Raw genomic sequence first — 17,167 nt, forward strand, 5'->3', positions numbered from 1 at the left:
CCCCCCCCCTCCCTCCCTCCCTCCCTCCCTCTCTGTCTCTTGTCTGTCTGTCTGTCTGTCTATCTGTCTGTCTTCAGTTTTCTCTTTTGTTGCCTGTTCCTTTTCAGAATTATTTCCAGGGGCTGCTGGCTGTGGCTGCTCATTTTTCTGGGGATTACTGAGACAGGAAGACAGGATGAGGAAGTCTGACAGTTAGCAACCGTTTTAACACTGGCTTCTGACCTGAGACAAGTTTCTATGCTTGTGGAGGGACACATTGAGAGGAATTGAAAGGACACAGGACGCACTGGACCTGACCACTACTAGCCGATCCTGGGTTCTGAGTCACCAAGATTTGTTTCAGACTGAAAGGAACTGTGGTCTTAACAGGCCTGGAAACACAGTTTTCTTTATATCTGTCAAACACAGTTTTCTTTATATCTGTCCTTGTCACCGACAGGTGGGATCCTGCTTCTGACTGATGCCTCCAAGAGCCCGGGAGCTCCAGTTTTGTCCTTTTTGATCTTTTTAACATGAATGTGGGAAAAGCCTAAGGGATGGTCAGGAATGTTTGTGTGCACTTTTTTCTTCCTTCTACAGACTCTGAGCCCAAACCACAGACACTTGTGGCTAAATAGATGATCAAAGATAAGTAAAAGGAGGGATCACGTGACGCTTTAGATAGGTCTCCGAAGCTGTTGAAAGTCAGCAGTTACATGTGAGCACAGAGGTCCTGGAGATTATCAGTTAAATATAAAGCACAGTGGCCTGGAAATGTTCTGATTGTAAACTACCAAGACTGTTGTTTGACATAGAATAGATTTTCAGTCACTGCCTACTACGTAAGTGAATTCCACAGTGGAGATTGTAGAGTTTAAATTATTCTTAATACTGTCTCAAAAAGCTAGTTTCCCAAGAATACAAGAAGCGAATTTATTGCTGAAACATTACAAAAGACTAGTTTTATATTATTGATTGGGTACTTTGTTGTCTTATTCTTTATTATTGATATTTACATAAAAACATTATAGCTTTTTACCATGTCTGTGAGTACACCATTAAAAAAAGAATTATTTTAGACTAAAGGGGAAGGCTTCTCCCACAGTATGGTAAAAGCTTTTTTGTTTGTTTGGTTTTTGTTTTTGCTTTTTCTTTAGCATCAAGGTGAATTTGGAATCTTTCCAGTGCACCTTCCCAAGATATTAGTTTATAAAAGAATTCAGACATTTTCTCCCTTTCTTTTTTATTAACGAGACTAACTTGTGTAAAGTCATTTGCAGACTCATATGTGACTTCCTAGTTTATATTCAAATACCAGCTCTAAAGTCCACGTTGCTAATGTCCCAGGGCTTGTCCCAGAGCTGCCATGTGAATACTGTGGTTGACAAAATGCAGTTGAGAGCTGTTGCAGATGCCACACAGGAACGTTTTATCTCTACCACAGGTCTTTAAATGTGTTTTTCCTTTCCCACTGTTGCGGAATCATGGGCCACATTGCTGCATTTCTGTAGCCCACTACAGTTGTTTCTCCCAGAAAAGCAGTTACTGGCTGAGCAGATCCTAACCTCACTTTTCTATAGAAGACATAAAGACAGAGCACCCCAAGGTGGGATGCTGGGATGCTCAGTAGGCAGCTGGGACAGGATCACTCCTGTTTCGCGGCTTCCTCTCCTTCTGAAGAGACTGAAGAAAGGGTTAAGGGATCAGGTGAAGTTTGAGTTCTGCTGACTTGGTGAGATAACAAACTTTTAAAACACACAAAAACACCTCCCAGGACTTACCGTGCAGACTTCTCAAAAGAATCTGGTACATTATCAGCTGAGGAGACAGACCAGAGTTCAATTCCCAGAAGCCATTAGAACAACTAGGTACTTTCATTTGCAGCCCAAACACTGGGGATGCAGAATGACCAGCCTAGCCTTGGAGAGTTGCAGGCCAAAGAGAGTACCTTTTGCCTTCCTGCCTCAAAAACAGGAGGATGGCTTCTGAGGAATGATAAATATTTGCCCTTGGCTCCCACATACATGTGCATATATAAATATCATTTGCCACATTAGAGAATTAACTATATGCAGTGTTACTGTTGCATGGCACCAGACTCGGTAAGAATTTTTAAGGGAAATGTTACCTCTTGTGAGGAAATGGAGAGTGCAGGTGAGCTCCTCTCAGCTTCTTCATGCTGATGGGTGAATATGTGTCCTAGCATGCTAGATGGCAGGCCTCTCTCTTCCAGACTGTTCTTCGTGGTGTGAGCAGCTCCCTTCTCTGAATGTGAATGTAACCTCCCCAGAGTTTTCTGAGCTGAAGACACAGCCATCTGGCAGAACTCAAACACACATTGTTAGGTCTTACGGAAGAAACACTCTTTGCCTAAGGAATCAAAGGGAATATGACGGTGCAGTTGTTGTTGCTAGCTTGACTTTAGAACTGAATTCTGGAGAAAGATAATATTAAGTGAATTCAAGATGAACTAAAAATATTAAATATCTGGTAACTTATGTGTAGAGAAATAAGTTCTAATCAAATAGTTATCTTTAAAATCCTCCTGTTTCCTAGTTTTAAAGTTTTGGTCACTGAGAACAAAAGGTAAGTAAAGGATGGATTGAAGAGAAATGTAGATTAGCTGAAGAGATTCTGGTGACCCTGATAAATGTCTACATTAACTGAAATTTGGGTTTTAAAAATTAACCTTATTGTTAAGGGCTTTTCATTTGAAGCAGAATACTAGCCTATTCTTTGAGGAGTGCACACTGGCTGTACACTAGGCTAGGATAAGTTAGACTGCAGAATAACAGGGGCTGCATGTGCCTTCCCATGTGGTCCTTCCCATGTGTGCCATTCATGTGCCTGGCCGTGGATGCTGCTCTAAACGCACTGTGTAGATCAGCTCACTCGGTTCTCAGCAACTTTAGGGAGAAGGACAGTTGCAAATAGAAACTAACCAGTGTCTCACAGCTCTCAAGTAGGTGAGCCATATCTCAGATTCAGCTGTCCAGCATACAGCTCTGGTTTTGTAGCCTGGTTCTCCTCTGTATAACTATTGAATATGTGGAGGATTCAGATTCCAGTCCAGATAACTGAGAATGGTTGCTTTGAAGATTCTGACTTGGAGTCTACCTTCAGCAAAAGCTTTTTAATTTTTGTACAGAAGTTGTTTTATTAGTGATTTTTGGAGAGCAATACAATAGTTTATCTCTAATTTTATACAAACTGGATTACCAGAAGACCATTTATTCCTACATTTTATATTTCGAATTGGATGCCTGTAAAGGATGCATCCAGGTCTTCCCCACGCACAGCCTGGCTTCAGCTTTGAACAGTGTGCATCTGAGCCTCAGGGAAGGGCTGGGATGGGCTTGGTAGGTTTGGAAGGTGCTAAGGGAGTTATGGGTAGAGAGAATGGTGGGTACCAAAAGAGTCCCCCTGGAAAGAGAGAGTGTCTGCCTGGGTCCTCTGTTGTTTGTTTGTAGTTGTGAGGCAGGACATTGATTTGGGGTGGGCCTGAGGGGTTGATGTGTTACCTGTTGGTGGATCATGTGTATGCCCCATAGGATCTGTGGCCCTCTGTTGTGACATGCAGGTGTTTGTTTTGTCCATAAAAGATATTTTGTAACACAAAGGTTCCTGCACTTTCTATAAAGCCCTAGCATGTCATCTCTTACTGTTTAGATTCCGTCGTCATTGTTCACATGACAGGCTCTCAGAACTGAGTTTCAGAAGGCGTCCTTCCTACCTTGTGATCTGGCATGTGTCCTTCATCTACCACTGGGAATTATGTAACTCATGTTTTCTATTTGCTTTGGCTTTCAGGAAGCGGGGAGTTGTGTTTCCTTTTAATTATAGTAACTTTATTAGCCTGTGCATTTGATGAGGGGAGTTTCTTTTCCAAGTCTCTGCAGCAGAAGCTTTGATGCATCAGCTGCAGCTAGACTCAGGAAACTCCTAAGTGCTACTGAAGTTAGTGGGAAAATTGTTTGCAAGCAGTGTGCACTTGGCAGGCAGTGTCCTCAGCTTTCCCCAGATTTTCAGTGACTTCTACCAGGGACACCCCCCCACCCCCCCTGCCACACACACACACACACACACAACTCTCTAGGAGGTGGGGACTTTTAGTGGCCTGACTGAAAGCCTCTGATAACCTCTGACAGCAGGCAGGGTGTCAGTCAAACCCTTATGCTCATTCCATCTCACCTGTCAGTTTACCAAGAGTTAAAAGGCAGTGCATGTAGTGTTAAAGACATCTAGTCTTGAAAACACCAGAGGATTGGTGGTGCTTCATGCCAGGTATGGACCAACTGCATGTATTTGTTTGTTTGCTTGTTTATTAATTAATTAATTTATTATTTTAATATTTATCTTTAATCTTTTTTTGTAGTCCAGTCATTATCCCCTTCCTGGTCCGCCCTCCGGCAGTTCCTCATCCCACTCGTTCCCCCTCACCACCCCCCTTGTTTCTTAGAGAATGCCTCCCCCCTACTACCCAACCCCACCAGGCCTTTCTACTCACTCCCTGGGGCTTCAAGTCTCTCAAGGTTTAGGTGAATCTTCTCTCACTGAGGCTAGACCAGGCAGTCCTCTGCTGTATATATGTCATGGCCTCATACCAGCCAGTGTATGCTGTCTGGTTGGTGGCTCAGTATATGAGAGATCTCAGGGGTCTGGGTTATCTCTTTTTAAAAAGACTTGTCTTTGTTTGTTTGTTTGTTTGTTTGCTTGCTTGTTTGCTTGTGTATATAACTGCATATGTTCATGTGAGTGTGTACACAGATGTTTGTACATGGGCATGAGTGCCTCTGTATGCACAGAGATCAAAAGAGAATATTAGTCTGCAGCGCTGAAAGTGCAGGTGCTTAGGAGGCTTCGTATGAGGGAGCTGGGCTCTTACCTCCAGCCTTATGAGTAGGCCGTGTGCACTTAACTATGGAGCCATTTTTCCAGCCCAGGACCTAACTGGTGAGTAGTGATTCATTACTAAATTATCTTTAGACTCAACATGTTTTAATCATAATAAGAGCCAATATATGGAAAAAAAGTCTTAAATTGTCTTCTTCAGTTTTAAAGGTAAACAGCATAGATTACGAGATCCTAACCATCTCTCTGTGTGTTAATTAGGAGCGGTAACTCCCAAAATGTACGGTAGAGTTACTGCAATTATTTGACTTATTCATCTGTTTAAAATAGGCAAGACAACCTTACTGTGACTAATCTTAAAACTGAAAATGTGAAGTGCTTCAAAATCCAGATCAGTCTGTCGGAAACCCATAGCTTTTCCTGCAACTGATGCCTTAGGATACAGCTGCCCCCAGAGACACTGTAGGAAGTATCCTTCAGCTGTGTGTAAATGACACATAAGGAATGAAAGTGAATCTTGCATTCACCCCCAAATGACCCAAAAATACTCTCAAATCTGAAATCTAGTTGTCTCTGGCCCCAAGCATTTCAGAGAAGGGGTACCCATTCAACCATGGCTCCATGACCCAAATCTCACCAAGATTAAACTCCACAGCTGACATCTTAATAGTGTTTTTGTGGCCCCAAGATGTAGGTTAGATTAACAGGTATTCTGCATACATGTTGCACCCTAGAGAATACATGTTTTGTCTTCATTGGTGTTTTTTGTTTGGTTGGTTTTTTTTGGTGTGTGTATGTTGTATCCTTCCTTCCTTCCTTCCTTCCTTCCTTCCTTCCTTCCTTCCTTCCTTTTTCTTTTTTTCTTTTTTCTTTTTTTCTAACCATTTCTTTGAAACAAGAAATTATAAGTGGACCTAGCAAGATGGCTCAATATGTAAGATCATTTGCCACATAAAAGCGAGGACTTGAGTTCAGATCTAGTAACAACATAAAAGCTGGGCATGGTGCCTGATAACTCCAGTGCTAGGAGAGACAGGATCCAGCCAGCCTACCTGAAATAGCAACTATCCCATTCAGTAAGCAGCCTTACTCAGAAACAAGACCCCAAATATACGATGGAGAACAGTAGAGGAAGATACCCGGTGTTACTTCTGCTTCTACCTACACACAACATAAAAAACTGGAAAAGAGGGATAGGGTGATATTTGGGGTATTTAAATTTATAAACTGTAATAAACACACACACACAGATAATATATATATATATATATATATATATATATATATATATATATATATATATCTTTTCCTATTGTGAATTGGGTGATTGACAAAACCTCCACTTTGCCATCACAGCAGCGGCGGCTGGATGGATGACTTGTACAGCTGTGTAAGTGATACTCAGCTTTGTTCTTTACTACACACAATAGACATGACTGATCTGAAGACTGTGACTTAGCAAACAAACACCACACATCCTCCCTTCTTCCACACTGCTGACTGTTGTGAAAGGGAGTTCGTGTGACTTAATGGCGATGTGAAAATGTAGCTTGCCAACAAAAACAGCTTTTCTTAAACCATGTGTTTGCTGTGTGACACCATTCCAGGGGAAATGAACAAACGTTTAGTCACCCCAGATAGGAATCTGATGATGGCTCAAAATAAGATACCACCAAGTACATCGTGGTGAACCAGTGAGTTTTACTGGGGTTACCCACAGGAGCAGAAATGACTCAAAGAGAGCTGCATCATTTCCACACCCCCTCCCCCCACATGGGTGATGGCTTGTGGAAGCTGCAAACCTGAGAGGCAGTACATAGTCTGCAGGCAGCCTGACAGGCTGGAGAATGTCTCTTCCAGGCTGGTTTCTGCCTCTTCTAGATGTTTGGGTTAGTCTGAGAGTGTCTCAGCAGCAGTCCTTACTGCTTATATAAGCTTTGGTAAGTTTCTGATAGGTTTCAGTGACTTCCTGAAACTTTTGAGTTGTTTACTTTCTGAATTATGAGGCACATTCATGACAGAGTGGAAGGTTTCACCTCCCTTTAGCACATCCTGGTCTGAACTGGTTTCCCTGAAGCATGTGGTGCCTCCTCTGGAGGAGGTGCTACAGAGAGGGGTTTATGTTCCAGCAGTGGAAGAGAAACAGATCTGAAGGTTGTCTTGCCATCGCTCTTACCTTTTATGTTTAGTTTGTGAAAAGACTAGTAAGATTCCAATAACGGCTAGATGTTATTTTTTAAATATTATCCTTTAACAGGGAATCCTTAAGTACTGACTGCTTCATATGTTGAAGCACATTACAGTAGACTATTGGGAGACACAGAATGGTCTGTCTCTTACAAGTGAAAAGATTAAATAAAAGAGAGTAAAACAAGAATACAAACTCAGAGGATGATGTTTAGAAATGTTATGGGGTGTTTGTTTGTTTGTTTGTTTTGTTTTGTTTTGTTTTTTGTTTTTTGTTTTTGAGACAGGGTTTCTCTGTGTAGCCCTGGCTGTCCTGGAACTCACTCTGTGGACCAGAAATCCACCAGAAATCCACCTGCCTCTCTCTCCCAAGTGCTGGGATTACAGGCGTGAGCCACCACTGCTTGGCTAATGTTATGTTTTTATATTAATTTCTTGTGTGTGTGTGCACATGGCATGCATGTGAATATGCATGTGCATGAACATGCAGTGTATGACATGTCATGCATGTGGAAAACAGAGGACAACTTATATTATGTGGAATTTGCAAATCAAACTCATGTCATTAGTCTTCTCAGCAACCATCTTTAGTGACTGAGTTGTCACCAAAAAACCTAAAACCTTTTGAAAGACTCTGTAACCTTAGTTGGCCTGGTCCTCACTAGGTGCCCAGGCTTGAGCCCATAGTGATCCTCTTATGTAGGATCACTGCCCAGTGAAATTAACCAACTTAGGTAAGACGGAAGTACATAAGGTGCATGAGGTATGTGTTGAAAGAAGGCAGGACAGGATACTTCAGGGGCAAATTGTCACTGGAGAGGAACTCTTTAAGTGAGGGGAGAGGAGTCACAGGCTCTAAGACCAGTAATGACAGAGATGGGTGAGGACTGTGGAAGAGATGTTGGTCAGCGGGTCTTTGGGAATCTGGAATTGTCTCTTTTTTAGGGACACAAGAGATGTGACAACACAAGAGGAAGCCATCCATGTGCAGGGCTGCTGGAGCTCTTGCTGCAGCTAAAGATGTGGAGATGCAACTGAGAACATGGGCAGCATGCTTGTGTAGAGATCAAGGGGCCTGCTCACACTCTGATTCAATCACATGACAAACGGGTTGAACTTAGATAAACTGATTGAAAACATGCACTGTTACCCAAGGAAATATGTAAGGGAACATTTTTTTAGTAGAGAAAAATAAATGGCTAAGTAAATCATGGTCAGTCCACTCATTGATTGCTATTAAGTAAGTGTATAAACAACACAGTGATAAAAGGCAAGATGCATATAATGGTTTATATAAATGTAGTCTATGATTATAACTCATAAAATACAAAAACGATAAAGAAAATTTACTTCACAATCTTCGTGTTAGCGTAGTGAGCTGACAGGTATTCTTCTTTCCTGGTCTCTGTGAAATATGGCTTTAGTTTTTAGGGTTTTTTTAAATGTCAATTTAAATATATATTTTAAAGAAGACCTGGTTCTTATTCTTAAGGTGCTACTGGCCTAGTATAATGACAAAGAAAAAAATGTCACCCAACATGAGAGACACCGCCAGTGTCCTGGGGAGAGTCTTGAATACAGTATATTTTAGACATGTGTCAGGTGGGATGAATGCTGGTAAGTGCCCTGGTTATCACACCACAGACAGGGGTTGTATCTAAGTGACTGATGCCAGTCATGCTTCAGGAAACACTGTGAGAACTGGTGCTTTTTAATATCTGGAGTGATTTGGAGGCTGGCAGGATGTCCCAGTGGGTAGGTACTTGTTGTGCAGGCCTAACAACCCAGTTCAGACCCTGGAACCTGTGTAAATCTGGAAGGACTTAGCTGCAGCAGGCTTCCCAAACTTGTCCTCCACCCTCTACAATATGTACACGCATACACACATGAGTAGTAATTGTTTTTGAAAGAGTGGTTTGGACTCATGGGTCCTAGAGAGTTAACTTTAAGTGTTAGGTGCTGGATAATCATGGATTTAGGAACATCTGGGTAGTAGGTGTCTGTGAGGCAATCGCAGGAGGGCTAACTAGTAGCCAGTGCTCAGGAAGATGGCCTCCACACACTTGTGCACACTGTAAAAGCCACAGAAGTTAAGAGACCTCTGTCTAGTTTGGGGCTTAGTAAGTAGCAGCAAATGTAGGCTGGTGGATGTGTTTGGCTTTCAAAGTTCTTGTTTCCACAGTTCTAATTCAAGATTCTTGAGAAAACAATGAGATGTTAATGGAGTTTCTTGGGAGAGGGTGGGAGTGTTAGACCTTGACTGGGAAGATAAAGAATCAAAGAAGAAAGACTCCAATAGGAAACTGCAGTGAGCTGGCTTTGAAGGATGAATAAGAGTATGGGAGTCAGAAGAGTCAGCTGGACTGATAGAGTTACCATACCAGTGCTGTGGGGACTGTGAGCCTTTTCAAGCCATTTCCCCTATGCCTCACTAATGACAGTAAGAATGTGGCACGTTTAAAGGAAATTTGACAACGGAGAGGGTAAGCCAGCGCTGTGAAAGCTGTTATTGATGTCCTGTTAACCATCTTACCGATTTATTGTGAGCCAGATGAGGTCAGTTGAAAGGGAAATTTTACTTGACTTACTCATTTCTATCAGGCACTTAAAAGTAGCATGCTGTAAAAGAGAGGCAAGGGGTAGATTTGCTATTTATAAATAATGAGGCATCTGAAGAGAAGGCAAAAGGCAGAGACAGTCAGCACCTGGGAAGACCGAGGAGCGTGGGCAGAGTCAGAGGAGGGAATCATTGACACTGGCCTGGGTGGGAGCAGGCTGATGTCTCCATTTAGTGGTCTTTTCATTGACAGAAATGTGAGCGTCTTCTGTTTACATTCCAGTGTTTGTCAGTGTTGGAAGTAACTGTCAACTGGACTACAGAAAAATCATCTGAGAAGGTGTCTCGACTCAGTAATTCCCTGATGAGACTGGCCCGTGGTCATGTCTGGGGATTTCCTTGATTGTTATGTAGGAGTACTCAGTCCACTGTAGGCAGTACTATCTGTAGGCTATGGTCTGGGTTATATTAGAAAGCAGCTCAGCATGAGAGAAGGAGCCATTTAGTTCCTAGGTTTCTTATTCAAGCTCCTTCTTGAGTTTCTGCCTCAGCTTCCTGTGCCCTAGAAAGTGTAAAGCCATTTGAACTTTTCCTCAAGTTGCTTTTGGTCAAAATAGTTTATCATAGCCACAGAATTGGACCAGGCCAAGGTCTTTATCTTGAATTTCTCCAGATTTGGCTTCTTTCTGTCCATGTTATTCTGCTCCTGGGCAGACTTCTCAGTAGCTGGAATGGAAACTCCAGCAAAGCAGTTGCTGGGAAGAGACTTGCTTTCCCAAGCAGCTTTGCAAGTTGGTTGAGCAGCCCTTGCTGTGCCTCCTGGGGCACTGAAACAGTGCAGAGAGGGGCTTGCTGCCTGCTCTGTAGCAGTGGAAGGTGCAATCATGACCATTTACTTTGTCTTTGTTCTTATCATTCCTGATCATAAGATGGTTTTTAAGGATCGACTCACTTACAGTGCACTGTAGGACAAACCTGACAAAGCTAGTGCTTCATATTATATAATTATTAATAATTATCACTTGTAGTCTTATGATATGTCTAATTATAATGATGGGCTTCTTTTTATATATTTGCACATTCAATATATAAAATAACTATCATCATATTGAATACAAGGAATTTATATAACTCTTCCCAGTAGTTTTTTCATTTGGTGTATGTATGTGTAATTAATATTAATATATATATATATATGTATATATACATATATATATATATATATATATATATATGAGAATGAGAGAGAGAGGGGTTTGTGTGAGTATGTGTGTATGTGTGAGCATGTGTGCCACACTGTGAGTGTAGAGGTCAGAAAACAACTCTGGATTTAGGTCTGTCATTGCACTTGACATGGGCTCTGGGGCTTGAACTTGGGTGGCCAGGCTTGCTTAGCAAGTACCATTGGGCCATCTTGCTGGCTTTATCTTCATTTTAAAAGACTATTCCATAACGAGATACATGTGAGTATGTGTTTTATTTGTTGTTGATGACAGGGCCTTGTTATGCAGCACAGGCTGGCCTTGAACTTGTTACCCTCTTTCCTCAGCCTTCATGTGCTGGGACTGCAAGTGTGTGTGTGTGTGTGTGTGTGTGTGTGTGTGTGTGTGTGTGTGTCACATCTAGTTATAGTGTTACTAGTCTCATGGCACTTGGTTTTTGTTCACATAGAAGCTGTATCAGCTCGTCTCCCAGCAGTACCCCTCACGCCCACATGGACCCACGTCTCTGTACTGCCATGTGTTTCCGTTTATCCCCTCAGAGGTTGCTAGAAGGGCATCTAGCCTAGCCTGAGTAACAAGCAGTTCTTCTCAGCCCCTTACCCTGCCTGTATACTTAAGGTTCCTCTTCTTTTTTCTTTTCAGATTTATTTATTTTATTTTATGATGCGAGTGCTTTGCCCGTATGTATATATGTGCAACATATGTGTTCTTGGTGCTCACAGAGGTCAGGAGAGGGAGTTAGATCCCTGAAACTGGAGTTTTGGATGGTTGTGAGCCACCATGTGAGTACTGGGAACTGAATCCCGGTCCTTTCTCCAGCACAACCCCTTCTGCATATTTTAATGAAATGGTAGGCACTTCCTTTACATACAAACAGAAACATGCTTATTTAAGTATAGTGAATGACATAGTAGCCACCACTTCCCACATTTTTTCACTGCTGGCCTTGGTGTTTTTATGATCCTGCATCTTCTGTGTGTCGACTGGGTTTGTGGGAGAAACTGTCCTTCCTCTCATTGGCTTTCCTGTGAGGTCTGCAGCTTTCAGATAAGCCAGGGAGTTATGGAAGGGGTGGATGGATGGATAGCATTTGTGGCACAAGTCCTAAAGCTGTACTTTTTTAATTCCCAACCTTCCTAATGCTGTGACCCTTTAATACAGCTCCTCATGCTGTGGTGACCCTCAACTATAAAATTACTTTCGTTGCTACTTCACAACTGTAATTTTGCTACTGTTATGAATCATAATGTAAATAATTTTGGGCATAGAGGCTTACAAAAGGGTAGTGATCCACAGATTGAGAACCACTGCCTACAGTCTGTCTGGGGAATGTTCCTCTTGTTAGCGCTTTCCCAGCAGAGTGGAGCATTCCTGGCTGGCTCTGTAACTCAGGGACAGTAGAAAGGCATTGAGCTTTGTTCCTGTATTATCTGTTTTCCTGGGCAAAGGCCTGTGGCAAAAGCAGCTCTGTCTGGACAGTGGGGAAAGGAACATCTGTCCAAACCTTGATGGTTTGATGAAATCCATTGAGTCAGAAACAAACTGTCAGTAGACAGACAGGAGAGAAGGCATATACATGTATTCATTTCAAGCTTATATGACACAAATCATGACACTCAAATGCAGGCCAGGTAAATGGTTGAAGCTTACAGGCTCCCTTCATAGAGGAGAAGTAAGGCGTATAGGCAATATGAGACTAGGGTAAGTGATCTCTCACAGAGACAGCCAGTGGACAAAAGGCTAAGCAGTGCTGAGCCATTCTAGCTATGGTGTCTGTCCTGCTCTTTGACCTGCTGGAGGAGCAGGCTGCTAGCCAAAGAGCTCTATGACCCCATCTCCTGTCTACCGCCAGTGGCAAAGGCAAAAGGGAGGTGAGGGAATCTCTCCATTGCTGAGGCCAAACCCAGCAGACAAGAGTCAGGGCTGGCTCTTCCAAACTCAAGCCTACAACCCCCACATCCAGGGCCAGGTCTACTGTGCTGGCTAGGTGAGGTGCAGGTCTAGCTCTCCCAAGTGCTGCAGTAGTTGAGGGGCAGGGACAGCTCTCTTGCTCTCATGACCACGGGGCCAAGTCTTCTGCCTGCCATAGGTTGCGAGGGATGTGTGTGGGGGCACATCTCTGCCTTGGCTATGTCACTGCACAGCAGACAAGTAGCATGGTCAGCTGTCCCAGCTCACACCCTCAGGTCAGCTTGCCTGCCCCCCTGATACCAAAGTCAGCTCTTCTGTGCTGCTCAAGCGAGGTGCAGAGCCCATTCTCCCAAGTGGTGCAGCTGGTGAGGGGCAGGATCAGCTGTCCTGCTCTCATGTCTCCTGGATCAGGGCTCTCACAAGGCCTAGGTGAGGGGTGGGACCAATTCTGCACAGCCCTCAGATATCAACATATCCACAGGTGGCAGCCAAGACCAGGGATGTCTGCCTGGCTTTTGGTGGTAAGAAACTCCTGTTACTGTAGGGCTACAGACCCAGACATGGCCCTGGGTAGCAGCACAGGCAATGCCTCATCATGGTCCTAGGTGGTATCACTGGCTATTCACATAGGGTTCCTCACTACCCTAGAGTATTTAGTTCTGCTGCCTTTCTTCTTTGTGTTCACATCCTTCTGTTTCTCTTCTCCATTTCTCTACCGCTTACTTGCCTGGGGTCTCCGAGTGTCTGGAGTTGTCTCAGGAGTGCTATGTCTTGTCTGTGTATTGTGGTACTAGGCAGGGGTCATTTCAGGCATGGTCTGCCCCCTCCTAGGCCTGTATGCTGCTATACTGATCTCAGGCTAGGTTTGATCTTGGCCTCATGGCACCAGTCTGGTGGTCTTCACAGGCTTGCTTCTCACTTGATCAAGCTCACCTGAATGGCTTCATTCTGGGGTCTTCTGTCATGGGCTCATTCCTGCCCAGGGCAGGATTTTTCTAGTCTCAGGTTTGCTCCCTGTCCTGGGAGCCCATCCAGGTTTACCTGGCGCCAGACTGATGATTGTCTCAGGGAGTGTTAGTGCTGTTAATCATTCAGATGTTCTTAGGTCAGGACACTGACAGTAGACATAGCCTCTCTCCCCTCTCTGCCACCTACTGACACACATGTGGCACAACAGCCATACCTGCCACACCCCTAGGGGCAGTGACTCCTTATGTTCTTACTGTTGAAGGCTTTCCTTCATTTCCATGCTTGTTTTATCTATTCAGTAACTTCCATTGAAAAATGAGATGACTGCCAGAAGACAACTTATAAAGAAAAGATGGATAGTATTAAGCACACTGAGGGAGAGACCGAGAACTTAGGAATGATTAGAAAAACTGGAGCCACGAATATGAAAACAGTAACTAGATAACAACTGGCAGATGTTTCTCTTTTTTTTTTGTTTTTTTTTGTTTTTTTTTTTTGTTTTTTTTTTTGTTTGTTTTTTCGAGACAGGGTCTCTCTTTATAGTCTGGGCTGTTGTGGAACTCACTCTGTAGACCAGGCTGGCCTCGAACTCAGAAATCCACCTGCCTCTGCCTCCCAAGTGCTGGGATTACTGGCAGATGTTTCTAATAGGACAGAAGGATAGAGTGTGAGAGAGGATGAGTCCTGGGTAGAAATGGCTTTATTACAAGCTGAAAAGCATCAGGGCTTCAGGAATGGCTCAGAGGTTAGAAGCACTTACGCTCTTGCAGAAGACCTGGGTTCAGTTCCCAGCACTTACATGCAACTCACCACTACCTGTATCTCCAGTTTCAGGGGATCTTATTCTTCTTCTGGTCTCCTCAGTACCAGGCATTCACACACAGGCACAGGAAGTAAATCGTTTTTAAAACACCAAGAATTAGGCTGGGAATATAGCTCAGTGGTAGAGCATCTATCTACTATGTATTAGGCCTAGGGATAAGTTCGTAGTACCCTGAAAAGAAAGAAAGCAAATGATTGTAATGTAGCTGGGAGTGGAGCGACAGGGAAAACATGGACTTTTTTCATTCACTGACTCTCGGGTGGCCTTCATGTGCTGCTTCAGTGCAGTATCAAATATTAGATTGTTATATTATTTATAAAAGCCTGTGTTTACTAGTGATCTTATAAAATATAACCCCACAAAAGGAGAAGGTTTCTGTCTTAATGTTTCTGCTATATAAAACACCTTTTCTGTGCCATGGGACTATTGACACCTTATCTCTGTCTTTAGCGGCCTCTTTTCTTTCCTCTTGTTTTCTGAAATAGGGCTTGGTATGTTACCCAGACGGGCCTCACATTCCTGATTCTCCTGCCTCCATCTTCTTAATCCCAGCCGGGATTATTTTATACAGGAAGGACTTCTTTCCTTTTCTGAATGAACATTGCAGTGGGGAGGAAGTTACAGTGTCTCTGGAGACTCAGAAGTGTGGGGTGTGGCATGCAAGTCACCAGGCAGTTCTTCCATGCTTTCATCTCTGGTCTGTGCTCCTGGAAGCTGGACACTTGGACATGTTAGCTATAGCTAAGCTAGACCTCGGCTCCCTGAATTTCCTGAGTTTATTAACCATAAACCCAAAGAGCCACCCAAGAGCCCTTTCTTCTAGCAAATTAAGCATTGCAGTCTCTCTGTATCCATTGTCTCTAAATCACTTTCTAGCTGATTAGAGGTCCTGGTCATTTTGGTCTTGCAAAGGGAAAATTAGGTTTCTCCAATGTGTATGGACCACACTCCAAGGTAGGCCGTGTGCCCAACAGTAGATGGCCAATACTAAATGAACTCAATAGTATATCTGTAGACTTTTTATCTCAGATTGCTGTTTGGGCACTTCCTAGGACAGGGTTTATACCATTTGTCATGGGCAGTCCCTGTTTTGGAGCTTACAGCTCCATTAATCTGGGACCGGAATTACTTTGCTCTAGTCCTGCATTCTCTCTGGTTAACATGCACTAGGCATTCTAAAGATAAAGGCTGGGGCGTAGCTCTGTGGTAGCACTTGCCTAGCATGTACGAAGTCCTAGGCTCCATCCTGGTGTTGCCCCTGCGAAGTAAGTATCAACAATAGATCTCGAGTTTCAAAACATGTTTTCTGATGGACTTTCGAAAGATGATTTGGGGTATGCGATGGAAGGACTTGTGTTGGGATAGGCAAGGTTGTGAAGTCGGGATTTGGGATGGTATTAGGATTCTTCAAGAAATGAAACTGACCAAATGTGTGTGTGTGTGTGTGTGTGTGTGTACACATATATGTGGAAAAAATTATTGTGAGAAGTTGGCTTGCGATTATTGGTGCTAGTAAGTCCTAGGACCTACATTTAGTGTTAGTGACCCAGAAAAGCTGGTAATGAAGCTCCAGACTGAGTCCAGAGCTCTGAGTCCAGGGAAGCAATGGGGAAGTCTTAGTTGAAAGCCCATAGGCCAGAGGCTCAACAGGAGCCTGTAACTCCCTTTGAGAATCCAAAGAAGAAAAAGACTTAACATTCCTGTTCATTCAGGTAAAGACACAAAGAAATGTTTTGCTTTTTGACCTGCCTTTTAGTTGTTGCTTTCAACAGCTTAGTGAGCACTACCACACTTTGAGGTCGCTCTGCTGTACCTAATAATCACCCTCCACAAACCAGTTCCCCAACAAACACAGAGTAGTGTGTTACCAGACATATGTCTGCACCCCATTGCTTAATCAAGTAACATGTGACATCCTCACAGCTACTTTATAGTTTTGAAACAACTTTATATAAAAAATGAGATTTTTCTTTTTTGAGAAATAAGGTGATATACCTACCCCTATTTTCCCTATCCAGAACCCCATATGTTCCCCCACTACACTTAGCCTCCAAACTTTATTATGCCTTTTGTTTGTTTGTTTTGTTTTATTTGAGAACTCACTAAACCCACTTGGTGCTGCCCATATGTGCAAGGGACCATCCACTGAAGCATAGGAATCCTACAAGTGGCCATACCCTCAAAACGAAAAAAAAAAAAAAAGATTATCAGGTGGGAGAGATGGCATCAAAGCTAATAGTACTGGCTGCTCTTCCAGAGGACCCAGGTTCAATTCCCAGCACCTACTTGGTGGCTCACAACTGTCTATAACCCAAGTTCTAGAGGACTCAATGCCTTCTTCTTGCCTCTGCATACATGCATGCAGAAAGAAAAATCATCCATACATATTAAATAAATAAATAGACCCCCCCCAAGTGATTCTCTTTTCCCCCTAGAGACTATCTACTGCCATAACTCCTCAGTAAGTGTGGTCAAAAGAAGCAAATGAACCTCCTGACCTGACCTATAGCTCATCATGACCTATGGCTCATTTCCTTTTAAGCATTAATTTTACTTAAAGTGTAATGTCTAATCCAGATGTTAACAAACTTGGCTGTTCACAGACTAAATGATCATTGCCCAAAAGCCCTTTGATAAAGTATATATATAAATACTTTTGATAAGATA

General features: G+C 43.1%; 1 protein-coding gene and 1 non-coding gene across 2 annotated transcripts in view; one reads left to right on the forward strand and one right to left on the reverse strand.

Annotated features, from left to right (window-relative positions):
- The window catches only part of LOC114614974 (ubiquitin-conjugating enzyme E2 E2), a 274,943-nt gene that overhangs the window by 42,680 nt on the left and 215,096 nt on the right, over positions 1 to 17,167 (forward strand). The gene's annotated exons all lie outside the window — the stretch shown is intronic.
- On the reverse strand, positions 13,779 to 13,913 carry LOC114615082. The gene has a single exon (XR_003710425.1). It is a non-coding gene; the product is annotated as a small nucleolar RNA SNORA17 (small nucleolar RNA).

Source organism: Grammomys surdaster, unplaced genomic scaffold (genome assembly GCF_004785775.1).
Source record: "Grammomys surdaster isolate TR1022 unplaced genomic scaffold, NIH_TR_1.0 126546, whole genome shotgun sequence".
NCBI classification, from domain to species: Eukaryota; Metazoa; Chordata; class Mammalia; order Rodentia; family Muridae; genus Grammomys; species Grammomys surdaster.